The sequence below is a fragment of the Camelus bactrianus genome, chromosome 33, assembly GCF_048773025.1.
Source record: "Camelus bactrianus isolate YW-2024 breed Bactrian camel chromosome 33, ASM4877302v1, whole genome shotgun sequence".
Classification (NCBI taxonomy): Eukaryota; Metazoa; Chordata; class Mammalia; order Artiodactyla; family Camelidae; genus Camelus; species Camelus bactrianus.
The window spans coordinates 9,209,515-9,222,330 of NC_133571.1; the positions used below are offsets into that span (position 1 = coordinate 9,209,515).

General features: G+C 48.4%; 1 long non-coding RNA gene across 1 annotated transcript; it reads left to right on the plus strand.

Moving 5' to 3' along the window:
• The first annotated feature begins 10,709 nt into the window (after positions 1-10,709).
• LOC141575825 (uncharacterized) lies at positions 10,710-11,775 on the plus strand. The gene is made up of 3 exons (XR_012503728.1): positions 10,710-10,862; positions 11,355-11,444; positions 11,634-11,775. It is a non-coding gene; the product is annotated as an uncharacterized LOC141575825 (long non-coding RNA).
• The last annotated feature ends 1,041 nt before the right edge of the window (positions 11,776-12,816 follow it).

Below are 12,816 nucleotides of genomic sequence, written 5' to 3' on the forward strand. Positions count from 1 at the left end.
GAAACCCTCAACGCAGGAGGTCCTTTCTGCTGGAGTCCTGACTCATCCGAGCACCTAGCAAGCTCTGAGCAGGAGCCGGAAGCTCCTTTGTTGAGAACCATTTCACCGAAGCCATTCCCAATGCTGTAGGGATAGGGGCCAACTCCTCCAGCTCACCCGCTGGTGACCCAGGATATTAATGCCCCTTCTGGGCGCATCCCCAAACCTCCCTGGTCTCGGCGACCAGCATGCCAGAGCCCCCAGGCCCGGTTGTCCTGGCGCTTGGGTGCCTCCAGCCTTTGCTGCTAGAGTGTGCCCTGGGGGAGGGTGCGGGGTCCTGTGAGGACAGGAGGCTTGGCTCAGTGCCAGGTGGAAAGAGATGGCTGGGGAGGCAGAGAGCAGCCAGAGGATGCTGGCCATCTCAGCAGGCAGGGGCGGGGGAAGTTGGGGGCGGGGGGAGGTTAAAAATCACTCGGAACGTATGGCTTTAGAGAAAAGCATTTTATGCCATTAAGTAATACCAAGTTGGGCTTTATGAGTGAAGTGGAGTCTATCTTTAAGAATTAAAAAAGACATTTACCACCAATTTCTGCTTAGTGCTTTACTTATGCTATTAAGCTTCCATTTCACGCACAAATGAATTATGCAGGGAACGCTGTAGCTTAGTTTCAGTAGGCGAATGGTGCCCGAGCTAGTGCTTTCCTATTACTCTGGTGTCGGTGCACAAAAGGGATGCTGGATGCAGCTCTGGCAGATTAACAAACTAGCCCTGCTGCTTTTACCCAGAATGTTGCCAAACTGTCAGGGAGAGTCTAACATTCTGGGGTTGAGAGGTAGCAGGGAGGGAGCCAGCAGCTCTCGGAGCCGCCCCGGCTCCACTGCCTCCTGAGTAAGCTCCCGGGGAGGACTGTGTTCTTTTCAAGGTGCATGAGAAGCCGCTGTCTGAGAGTTGAGGGGGTCCCTCGCTCAGAAGCAGCCCCAACCAAGGGTCCTCGGTGTCACCATTTTGAGCAGCAGCTTATCAACTCCTAGGTAGGAGGGCAGGTCCCATCAGAACCTCTGATTCTTTTTTCATTTTTATTTATTTATTTATGTTAAATTGACCTCAAGTTGACATACAACATTATATTAGTTTCAGGTGAACAACATAAGGGTTCCACATTTGTATACATTACAGATCGATCGCCGTAAGTCTAGTAACAATTTGTCACCATACAAAGTTGTTGCGTTCCTTATGCTGTACATTACATCCCTGTGACTTGTCTGTTTTATAACTGGAAGTTTGTATCTCTTAACCCCTTTTACCTATTTTGCCTACCCCCCCCGCCCCTCGGCCCTCTGGTGCCCACCAGTTTCAGAACCTCCGACGTCTTAAGGAATGACTTCAAGCTCTTTCCCGCTCAGAACCCCAGGGTGCGTGTGTACGCACCCTTCTCTGTTCTTAGGGATACTTTTATTCTTTTTTAATTTATTTTTATTTTTATTTTGTTCTTAGGGATACTTTTAGAATCGCAGACCCAGACCTCCTTCTCCCCTCACAACTGACGAGCTTCTCACCCTCGGCTTTCAAGTAACATCATAGGATGGAAAACCTGTACGACCTTTCTCCCATCTTATTCAACAATCCCCCCGACATCTTAGTTTATCTTACTAAGTCTGACTTTAGAAAGAGTAAGCAGGAGATTTATGGTCCAATTTTAGTGGCTCCAAATATCTCCCCCTCTCGGCTTACACATCTTCTAAAACTCTGTCCTTTGAGAGTTAGCGCTCTGAGTGAGGATGTGGCATCTCCAGGCATCCTCTGTTAGATTTCAAAGAACCCCAGCCATGGTACCACATGAACCCCCACTACCCATTAATGTTTCAGTTCTTCTCAGCAGTTGGGCCTCCCATGCCCTCAGGCCCACAAGTGTGACCCCTCTGCTTCACAGCACCCGCACCGCTGTCTGCCTTAGCCAGGTCTGCCCCCTGCTCCCCGACCTGCACCGAACAGCTCCAGCTTCTGATCTCCCAGTGCCACTTCCCTGTTTGTGGCTTTGCCTCACATCTCTGATGGAGCCTTTGCATTCTCTCTCCACCACAGTTCAGGATTTTCCCCCAGCCTGGGTACCACCTGGCTGGTCACCTGGGATCATGTCTTCCTAAATGCTACCCATACGTGCCAGGCCCTTGACAGGGCAGGAGAGCCAGCACCTTAGGACTGATGAGCAGGTTCCGAAGGAGGACTGAAGGGCCCTGGGACAGGCCTGCTGGGCCAGAAACCCCAACAGATGGAGCTTTGGGGGCGGTCTCGGGGGTGGAAGAATAAGTGCTGGGTGGCTGGGCTGAGGGAGGAAGTGGAGGTGGAGACTCCACAGGCCATGCCGGGCCCTCCACGGTATTGCTCACAGGCAGCCTCTTTTCTTGTCATCCTGGCTCACACCTCTTGGCTCCTAGTTACCAGTGAATCCTAGGACAGTGACTGACTCCAGAGGGTGGCAGTTGGAAGGGTCCTTCCTCTTGCAAGGCCAGAGAGCAGAGAGGCCAAGGGCTTTGACCAGGATCACCAAGCCATCGAGTGGCTTATCTGGACTCTGCCGTCAGTGTCCCGGCTGCCGTCCCTCCTTCCTGTTTGCTCTTGGGCTGCTGGATCTTAGTTCAGCATCACTTCCAGGGAAAAATTCATGTGGACAGCAGCCCACAGCGGTGCTGAGGGACAATAATGACTGCGGAGAGGAGAGACTCCTGAGCTGCCTGTCGGGACCATGCCCAGATGGCTGGGGGAACTGGGCTCGGCCGGTGACGGTGAATCAGTGGATCTGACAGCAGGATGGGGACAGTTTGTAAAAAATCAATTCCTGTATTCTCTGTGTGGCTTCTGTCTTGCCCAGAAACAGTCCGTATAGCATTTCCAGTGAGGTGACCCCTGGGAATCTGAGTTGGATTGTGGGCATTTATTCATCTATGTCATCAACATTTTTGGGCACCAGCAGTGTGCTTGGCTCTGTACCAGGTACTGAGAATCCAACAGTAAACAAGGCAGACAAGGTCCCCGCACTCAAAGACCTCAATGTTTGATGATGCATGATGAAGGGTTTAGACAAATTGGATAGGATACAGATCAATGAGTGCGATGAGATAGAGAAGGTCAGAGTGTGATGATAAGGTGACCATACAATTGATTGACCAAACCCGGATACTTACAAGAGTAAAAGGGTGTGCTGTTAATGGTAAGTCAGGGCAACCAGTGCCAACCAGGGCTGAGAGGGGCAAACTGGGACATCTGGCCACCCTAGGTATGGCAATAAAGAGGAGGAGAAAATAAAACACAGTAAGGGGATGGAGATAAGGGAAGGCTTCATGAAAGAAGGGACTTATGAGCTGACTTGAAATAACTTTGGTACAGTGACGATTCCCAGAATACGTTTTGACAAGAAAATTAAGTTTGTTTCAGAGATTCAGAATCCAGCCTTATTCACCTTCCCCACTGGACACACGGCTGCTTTTAGTTTATCCAAATTCATCCTCTCCCTGCAGGCATCCCCCTGCCCACAGTCAAAGGGTCTTTCAATGAGCTTTTCCCACATCAGTCCTTCAGGGAGCAAAGCTGTTTCTGGAAAGTACCAGGCACAAATTGCAGTTACAGAGGCCCCCTGACCCTCCAGAGTGATTTGAATCTCCTTTTATGCAAGACCAGGAGTGGTCAGAACAAAACTTCTTTACCAAATACCTGACAATGTCAGTTTTTCTACCTGCTCAGCAAAGTGTTTACACTCGGTTGAATCAACTCTTTCCCGTAATTTTTTTTCTAAGGTGAAACTTCTCATCGCTTTTCCTCTCTCCTGTCTCATCTGGCTTTTATGTTTCTGGTTGGCAAGAAATGGCCCAGGTGTTTCCCCCACTGCTGTCCTGTCCCCTGTCACTCATGTTCTGACCCATGGCCATATTAGCGTTCTCCAAACCCACATCCTCCATCCATGGGACATCCTCATCCATGGTGAAAAGAGAAGAAAACTGAAATACAGTTACCAGTGGGGAGAGAGGGGCCACTTGCTGAAGTGACCCGCTAGCTTTCAAACAGAATTATCCATCAGTTAAGCTCCTGAAGAGGCGTAACTGGCCAGGGAGCTGTGACCATAGCTACAGGGAACGAGGAATGAGGAACAGCTCCAGGGAGTCCTCTCGGAAGCCGCAGGGGGTTAGAGTCTGGTGGAGAGAGCCAGGGGCCAGCAGATGTCACGGGAGGACAGTTACCGCAGCCCAGGGCTCTCATTGTCTTAGGGAAGCCTGGGCCATGTGCCTCCCACACCCAGACTGCTTTGATCTGGGGAGGTCTAGGGTGTTTCTGAGAGCAGCAAGGTCAGGGTCAGAAATAAGCAACTTTCACTCACGTAACTGTCTCACCAAACCCAAGGACACTTTCAGGTCGCTATTTATAATTACTCTTGTTTTGATGGTTAGCTTTATAAATAAGTGAGGCAGGGTCCCACCGCATTTCATGGCATGTTCCTTCACACAATTGAAATTAAGAACAAATACAAAATGGGTAAACAAGTTTATGCTGTAGAGCACAGGGAAATATATTCAAAATCTTGTAGTAGCGCACGGTAAATAAGAACATGAAAATGAATATATATTCATGAAAATATTCATGTATGACTGAAGTATTGTGCTGTACACCAGAAATTGACACATTGTAAACTGACTATACTTAAATTAAAACAAAAACAACAAATAAAGAGTAACGTGTTGGTGAAGTGGGATTTGCCGTTAGGGGCTTCAGCTGCGGCAGCCGGGGTGTGTGTGTTGGGTGGAGGGGAGATGAGGGTGATGGGACGGGATGGAGATGGAGGAATCAATTCCAAGAGAGACAAAGAAGACAACCATAGAGGAAGGGGCTTTTGAATAAAAGAGGAAGACTTTCATATACATCATTAAACTCAGAAAGTACGCACAGCCCTAACCACCACCTTGGGAGGGTGTGAAAGCCCTCCCCCCACTAAAGAAGATGTTCTAAGCAAAAAAGGTTTTTCCCGAGGTTTTTGCATCTGGGAGCTGTCCCTTCCGAGGAGCCTGTGGTGTGGAGGTCTGTGCACGAACAGTTAGAAATGAAGATGGAAGGTGGAAGAGGGAAGTGGCATGACTGATGGATCCTATTTGGCCAAAGCAGTTATCTTATACGTATTCGACATTGGGCAGCTGTAGACAGACACTGAGGAATCTCCATAATCTGGCATCACCTCTAATGCTCAAAAGAGGCCTTTCTAGTGGATGCCAGACTGAGGGACAGAGAAGATGATGGGGTGACAGGATTAGGTGAAGAGGAAGAGGCTCTAGGTCAGGTCAGGTCAGGGACAGTCCCTGCCTCCTCTTCTCTGGGCCACCGCCCCACCCCCACCCCCCTCACCCCAGCAGCGGCCATTACCACCAACCTTAGAAAGGGAGGTTGGTTGTTAACACCAACCCCACAGGGCCATTACATCTGAATGTTGTATTAAAGCTTTGTATCTGTGTACAGTTTATTCCCAAATGCGAGAGCTCAGTTTTTCTCAACTCATCCCTTTGAGTGCCCGAATAACATACCACTTATAAATTATAAAGAAAAAGACCAGTTGGAATAGCCATCATTAAAAAGCCCACAAAGAATAAATGCTTGAGAGGGTGTGGAGAAAAGGGAACCCTCCTACACTGTTGGTGGGAATGTAGTTTGGTGCATCCATTATGGAAAACAGTATGGAGAGTCCTCAAAAAACTAAAAATAGACTTACCATATGATCCAGCAATCCCACTCCTGGGCATATATCTGGAGGGAACTCTAATTCAAAAAGATACATGGACCCCAATGTTCATAACAGCACTATTTGCAATAGCCATGACATGGAAGCAACCTAAATGTCCACTGACAGATGACTGGATAAAGAAGATGTGGAATACTACTCAGTCATAAAAAAGAAATAAAAATGCCATTTACAGCAACATGGATGTACCTGGAGATTGTCATTCTAAGTGAACTAAGCCAGAAAGGGAAAAAAGAATACCATATGATATCACTTATAGGTGGAATCTAAAAAAAGAAAAAAGAAGACACTAATGAACTTATCTACAAAACAGAAACAAACTCACAGACATAGAAAACAAACTTATGGTTACCAGGCAAGGAAGGGAGGTGGGAAGGGATAAATTGGGAGACCAAGATTTGCAGATGCACACTACTATATACAAAATAGATAGATGAGTTTCTTCTGCATAGCGCAGGGTGCTCTGTATTCAATACCTTGTAGTAAACTATAATGTAAAAGAACATGAAAACAAATGTATGTATGTGTTTGTGTGACTGAAGCATCATGCTCTACACCAGACATTGACACATTGTAAACTGACTACACTTCAATTAAAAAGTAAAAATAAAAATCATTTTAAAAAGTACCCCGATGAAATAAACCAGGTTTTTGTGCCACTTGCAAAGGTGTGTCCAAACAGTAACTACTCACGCGAGAAGGAGCTGCCCTTTACAAACACGCCTCACGTATTGACAGCAAATGCAATTTACCTTTGGTTCCGTGTCAAAAGCTCTGACACTTGTTAAATTACCAGCATGAAGTAGGATCAGGATGAGGAACCCCTGGCAGGGGTGTTAACAGCAACAGGAGGAGGGTCCACGCCAGCACAAGCTCCCCCCGCCGGGTGTTCCCAGCTGGCACGGAGTCGCAGCCAGCATCAGCTGCTGGTCCTTAAGCCAGCATCTCTGTCAAACTTTAGGGTCAAATGGGGTGACTGTGGCCTGTAATATGAAGGATTTAAACAATTCAGACCATCATTTCTGGTTTATTCTCCAGACTTGTGTTTTCTGCGGAAGGGCTGATGGCTTGGGTTTACGAGAACCAATTAACACATGACAGATTCCTGGAGCTGTGAAAATGCATTTTCCTGTCTTCTCCCCTCCTGTCCATCCCTCCCTCCCTCCTTCTCTCTCTCTGGATCACTTTCCCCACCTCCTCTTATCCTGCCCTCTCTCTCTCTTTCTCTCTCTCATAACACACAACACAACACAAATATCCTTTCTCTTGCCATAACAATTAGACCATTGTGGACTAGAAAATGAGTGTGTTCAATATAAAAACAAGCAGAAGTGGGGGAACGGTTTCTAAAGGGTGTAAGTCCTCAGGCTACCTGAGTCACGTGCAGCAGGTCAGCGCTGAGAGACACCGTCTTGTCTTGGACACCGTCTAGTTGGCCAGTTTCTTTTTACCACTGAGGAAGCTGAGCCCCAAAGGTGAAAATTAGTGACACGGGGGTTCTGTGACTTCCTCAGTCTCCTTGTTAAGGAATATGGTCTCATTCACAGCCTTCTTAAACCCCTCCATCTCTAGCTTAAAGCCACACTCAGGATGGTGTTCTCTGCACCCGCACTCGGCACATGCCTCAAGAAGACCACCATGCCACCTGCTTTATTCATTGGAAGCCACGGTTTTCTTTAAAGGACAGGACAAAGGGCATGAACAGTCCTAGATCAGATGGTTAACTTTCCGAGATGCCTCCCTAAAGATCACGTGGCCTTCACGTGGCTGGGATCTAGAGTGGTGACATGACCTGAACGATTCTCATGGCCGGCGAGCAGAAGCCAGGCAGGACCAGGTCTTCTCATTCTTGAACCCTTGATCTTCTGCTCCGCGTGTCCCTGCTCCACTGTCTGTTGGAACCTCAGCTCCAGCGTAAGCTCTGTCACAGCCTCAGAGCAATGAAACCAGAGCTCCTGGCTTCCGGCCACAGTGGGTGATGAGGGGAAGGGAAGTGGAAATGGAGGAGTGCGTGAACAGGCGTCCCAAAGGGCCAAGCCCCGAGCCCCAACTCCAAATCTCTCTCCTCTGCTTAACACAACCCCCCGCCAGCAGAGGAAAGCCATGGTGAGGTCACTGCATTCCTGGTGGATAAAGAACGTCTTTGTCCACTCCTGCCAGGCCCCTGGCTCCGGGCTGACTCAGGCTGGCGGGCTCCATCTGAACATTCTCTCCCTGCCGAAAAATGTGCATTCTCAGAATCTCAGGACACACATGACCATGGAAAAGTAAGTACAGACAGACCCACAGAGGCATACACACACACACACACACACACAAAGTACATCAAACAGCGAGGCGTACACATAGCTGACAGCCCAGCTGTATCTCCAAAAGAAGATCCCAAAAATGCTTGACTTCACCAGTATCAGTGTTTAGGGGGCTTGATCATTTCCAATTTCCTCAATTTCCCTTCTCTGGAAACAGGGAATAAGACTACTTACCTTGAATGACTGTTGTGAGAATTAGGGAGAAATATAAAACCCCTAACCTAGTGTTTGCCTCCATAAAAATATCATTTTTGCTCCTGTAATTGCTGGTTGGGGCACCTTTCCAGTTCACAATCACCTCTCCTTTCTCTGAGAATTCCCTTCCTGTCCGGAGACGTGTGTTGGTCAGAGCATCGCTGACCAACTTGATGAGAACAGGATGCCATCAGGAGGCCTGTGACCTAATATGGGCCAGCTGGGGGCTCTTCTCTACAAATTTAGAAATGGGGCCAAGAGAGAAATCATGCTTTCCAGGGGGGGCCAGGACTGTATCCGGCAAATGCAAAGATTCTGCATAACCACATGGCACAGTGTCCTCTGGTGCACCGAGGAAGCAGCTCTGCAGGCCCCAGAGGAGACACAGGGAGACAAGCAGGGACGCAGAGGTGGAAGGAAGAGGGCGCTGGCAGCACCCAGTCCCCAGCTGGGGCCCAGATACATCCTTTCTCTGGCTGCCGCCTGCCAACCCTGTAGCCTAACATTCCTCTTCTTTTCCTTAAGCTAGCTTGAGTTGGTTTCTGTTACTTGCAACCAATTAGTGCTAACTAAAACGTGATGGTGATGATACCACTCCGATGATGATCATGTGCATATAAAGAAAGATTTTCTTTTTAATTTGGGGGTGTAATGAGGTTTGCTTGTTTGTTTATTTATTTATAAATTCTTTTAATGGAGGTACTGGGGATTGAACCCAGGACCTCACGCATGCTGAGCGTGCACTCTACCACTAGAGCTAGACCCTCCCCCAAAGATAGATTTTTATAGTCGACCTGAGTTTCCACCAAGCTATTTTTAAAAATGTGACTCTGTGCTCCTCCTAAAAAGATAGTGATGTCACAACCCCAGGCCCATGGAAAAACCCTTGCCTAGGCCCCTGTCATTAAGTATGAGGAAGAAGGTTGGTTGGGAGTGAGGACAAATCCATCTGTCTCATTCTCTTCTCTCTGCCTGAAGCCAGCTTCCTAAAAATGGATTGGTCCTTTGGAGCTCTGCCATTTATCTTGGGCAAATAACTTAACCTTTCTGAGGTTCAGCGACATTTAAATAATAATGGTTATTGCAAATAGTTGTATGTAAAGACTCAGACACAAAGTTGAGTAACTGACGAGTGATACCTATTATTATTAAGCTTCCCCTTTATAAGCAACATCCACACAACTTCCCAGCACCCATTTCCAGGTTCCTTTAATACTTACCGCTCTCGGATGTAAGAGAAAGGGCCCTTTCCTTGCCCTTGGCTGGCGTACCGCACTTCTGGCTTGAGAGGGCTGGTAAAGGCCCTACATGGCTCCATCTAGACCACCCTTGGCCAGGACTCCCCTCTCTTTAGCTTTGTTACCACTACTCATCATTTTACTAGGTACTCTAGGAAGATCCACAAAGAACCTAAAGTAGAGCATGTGGTCCTTCCTACCCTCCAGAAGCATGTAATAAGTGATTTTTTTTTTAATAAAACAACATAAGCACCAGCCAATGTGGCACAAATGAAGCGTCTGTACACTGCGAAGGTGCTGAGGAGAGGGGTGAGCGGATTAACCACTCTCTGAACCAACGCTTTAAAGACAAGGCATGAAAGAGCTTGAAACGATGATAAGGAAACTGGAGGGGAAGCAACAAGAGTTCAGAATGTCACATGTCCACCAGTTCTGTGAGAGAGGATCCCCTCCGGCACTAAGAAGTTTGGGATAAGGAAAGGAGGAGGGTGCAGGGCTGGTGATGCAGGTTCTCAAGTCACCTGACTGGTAAAATCATGCGAAGGAATGAGCGGTTTCCAAACTTGGCTGCGCTAGGGGCTTTAAAAATGCGGAAGGATGCCCCGCCCCATTCCGGAGAACCTGATTTTGAGGTGGGAAGCCCCATAAAAAAAGACCGGCAGGGCCACTACTCTCCTGCCAGCACTATCCGGTTCCCTGGCCCAGAGGCTCCATCTCACTTTCTGCCTCTGAAGCGCCTTACTTCTAGGAAAGTGCAACTTACCCCTAAAATACTATTGGTTCCCTGAGTTCACTCCTGATTGGTTATTTCTCTCCCTCCTGATTGGTCCATTTCTACAAAGCTTGTTTCTAATTAGTCAACTTTTGTTATACCTTATTTGCATACGATGTTGCAAAGAGTAAACTGGCAGCCTATAAAAGCCTGTGTAAACCTACAGACGGTGTCCAGAGTCTGCAGTGTTAACTCCTCTGGCCCCGGTGGTGTAATAAACCTGAGTTCTCCAGCTCTGAGAGTGCTGCTTGGTCTCTCTCCCAGATCCAGGTTGCTGTCACAACCGAGCTGTAACACTGAGGTGTAACACGTTTTTCTGTGACAGTTTCATTGGTCTGGGGTGCTGCCTGGGCATTGGGATTTTTAAAAGCTCCCTAGATGGTTCTACAGCACAGCCAGGTCTAAGAATAACTGCCCCACGGAATGAAGATAAGTGGGCTAGGAGCTGGCAGACTTCGTGAGTTTTCTCTGTTGATGAGAATAAGCTGAGTGTGAAAAATTGGGAGATTTGCGGCCAAGGGTGAAGGAGGTATCCTCATAAGTGACCCATCTTCTTTCTTCCCTGGTGTCTGATTTCACCCCTTGGAGTGAGGTAAGTTCAGGCATCCTTCCATCACCTCCTCTGTTGCCACGCTGCTCAGACCCCCCAGGCCGATGCTCACCCGGTCAGTGCCCGAAGGAAAACTTCCAGTGCCTGTGGCCTCATAGACCATTCATTGTAGGAGAAGGGAGGTCAAGCCCAGCGGAGTGGGCGGTACGAGCCTTTGCTGGCTCTTAGCACAAAGAGAGTGTTGGTAGCTGCGCATTTCCAAAGTTCCGATGACAGTTTTTCTTCATTGAAGCTGTTCCCACTGACTAGTGTCTTGGCACATGGTGGGTGGGGGAGGGGGAAGGAGAAGCAGGAACAAGAGTCGTTTCGTTGTTTCAAGCCCAAGGGAGCTCGGGGTAGCTCTCTGACTATAACTCACTCCAGACTTCGATGAGCACGCCCAAAGAGCTACAATCTTTGTGTTTTGAGTCTGTGTCTAGACTTTGGCTAAGCTGTAATCAGTGCAGGCTATGTGTGACGCTCGCTGTGTTACAGGTGAACGGATACAAGGCAAGTATAGAGAGCCCTCTGCGATGAGGAAGACACACTGTGAAGCAGCTGACTGTGCATCGCTGGTCCTCTCAGGTACCACCCCCGCACCTGCACGCACGCTTAACCACAGCGCTCCTGTGGACATTTTGTATGACCTGGGTCTGCCATGCCCCCTTGGAGAGAGAGATTTGGATAAAGGTTGAGCCCCTGACCCAAGCTGGGCCAATCAGAGGCTTTCCCGAGGAATTTACGAGAACTCACTCACTCCATGTGGCTGGGCAGGCAACTCAGGAGCTACTGGTGGCCGTTTCCTGCTGGAGGACCAAGCAGAGAAGGATGAAACTCACAAAGTAACCAGGGTCACATCTCCTTCTGGCATCAGTCCCCACCCAAGACCCAGATACACCCCTGTCCTTGGCTTCTACGAGACATTTGTATAACTTCTATATAATAAGAAATTCTTCTTTTAAAAGTTAAGCTGTCAAGTTGATTTTTGTTATTTAGAACTAATAATAAAAATTTGCATTTATATAGTATTTACGCTATACCAAACACTGTTCTAAGTACTCTATGTATATAAACTCGTTCAATTTTGACAACATCCTTATGAGTTAGGTAAGGTTGTGATCTCCAGTTTAAGGATGAGGAAAATGAGGCCCAAAGACAGTAACTGAGTTGCCTAAGATTTCACAGACCCAATAGTATAAAATTATACAGGCCTTGTGGGTTCATAGTCAGACTCTGCTTACAACCTTCTCATGCAAACTTCATCCAGAGACAACACACAGGACACAGTTAATATCAACGCGAGGCATAGGACAAAGTGTCCAAGTAGCCTCAGCTTAGAAAGGGCGTGGGCAGCCAGAGTGGACCAGGAGAGCTTCCTGGAGAAGGGACCAGAATAAAGCCCCTCCACGTGGAGAGGGCAATGACCAAACAAAAGGAGCTGGCAGTGAGCCTGGCAGGGACCAGGACAGTGAAGAGCCTGGCCTGATGGTCGCCAAGGCTGTTAGTGGCTCCTGAGAGTCACACCAAGGGGGCCAGGTGTGGTGTAGCCCAGAAGTCTGGAGCTGGGAGATGCTCCATGCCTGCATTTTGGGAACATTCTCTTCTGTTGGAAGATCTGGTGGAGGCAGGCAGCCCGGTGGAAGGCCCTGGCAGCATGGAGAAGACTCTGATTCCTGTTTTGGTTCCATTTCCAGACATGTTCTGGCTTGCCTCAGAGCCTCAGAGCCTCAAAGACCACGCTTGTGTTTCTTCTCTCTTTCTGCTTAAAGTACCTGCAGTCCAGAGCAGGGAAATATCTAGTCCACTGGTCAGTTGGTCATGAGGCTGGAGCCCACTGTGAGCTCAGGACTGGACTGAGTTCCCCAGAGAGAGAGAGGGGCAGGCCCCACCCCAGGCAGGAGAGCCTGCCGGCAGATTCTGAACCACACCCCAGACTGCGCAGCCACGTCCCCAGCCT